Here is a 1790-nt window from a genome sequence, read left to right on the forward strand (position 1 = left end):
CCATATGTATATATATATATAAGTACATACATATATATGTGCGTGCGTGTATGTATGTATATATATGTATATATATATATATATATAGGGGTATATGCATATATGTACTTGCGTTTATATATATATATATGCACTTCCGTACTTTTATATGTATAACTATATATATATATACATATATATATAATATTTGTGTGTGCGTGTGTGTATGACCATATAGATGCAGAAAAACATACGTGTATACATATATATATACCGGCACATGAATTGATAAATATACATACTTATATATATATATATATATGAATGTGTATATGTGTGTGTGTGTGTGGTGTGAGGTATAGATATATATATATATTTATGTGTGTGTGTGTGTGTGTTTGTGTGGGATGTATGTATGTTTGAATATTTGTATGTATATATATATGCATGTACTCAAATATATATATATATATTTATTTACACGTGTATATGTATACCTACCTGCCTGTATATATACATATATTCATAAACCTATATATATTTATATATGTATTCATGTCTATAGGATTGCTAGTATTCATATAGGTACGTATTATTGATCGTATATATATATATACGTTCGTTTGTACGTATATATATATGTATATGTATACACACATACATATATATATGTATATATGTATGTACGAACGTATGTATATTTATTTATATATATCTCTCTCTCTATATATATATATATTTACGTACATACATTTTTGTAGATATTCATGCATGAATACGTCAATTATATTTATATTATATATCTATATATATATATGTGTGTGTATGTTTGTATGTTTGCTTGTTTGTCTGTACAAATTTATGTTTGTGTGGAAGTATGTAGTATCCATGTATATATATATATTTATAATATACTTTTGTGCGTGTGTGCGGGTGAATATATAGAATATATGTACTTTATAGATATATATAAACTATGATCTAATATACATGTGTTTGTTTAAATATATGTATATATATATGTATTAATACTTTTATTTATATATATGTATCTATTTATTTATATATGTGTGTGCACATAAACATATACGTCTATTAATGCTTGTATTTACCTAGGTTTCCATATATACACATATATATATATCCAGGTATACACAAGTCTATGTATGTATATATATGTATGTATATGTACGCGTATATCGATTTCAATATATACCTTTGCATACACATCTACATACATGTGAATGTACGTATACATGTAGACATGTATGCACATATATGCATGTACGTACGTATGTAAGTTTATATATATATATATGCGTATATAGAGTTACAAATATATATATGGGTGTGGATTTGTGCGCTGATATGTGAAAGACGTGTAAAACATTATTTGTATATGCGCACGTGTTTACATATGTATATATAATCATTTATTCACTTAAAGGCATGTGTATATACATTTATAATATTCATACACATATATATATATATACATATGTATTTATATATACATAAATATATATATATATATGCTTGTGTATATGTACTGATGTGTCATTGTATATATATGTGGGTATTGGCGTCAATATATATTATACATGTTTTATATATGTATATATATATACATTCATTGATATCTACATATGCATATGTAATCATATATCCACATACAGGCATGTATATCTGTATTTTTTACATATATATATATATACGTAGGTTATTTTGTTGATTCCTCTGTGTATATGCATGTATGTATGTTTGTATATCTCTGTCATTGAATCTTTTTAAGTTGATTGTTTTACATTTGT

Source organism: Sphaeroforma arctica (genome assembly GCF_001186125.1).
Source record: "Sphaeroforma arctica JP610 unplaced genomic scaffold supercont1.1287, whole genome shotgun sequence".
In the NCBI taxonomy this organism is placed as follows: Eukaryota; class Ichthyosporea; order Ichthyophonida; genus Sphaeroforma; species Sphaeroforma arctica.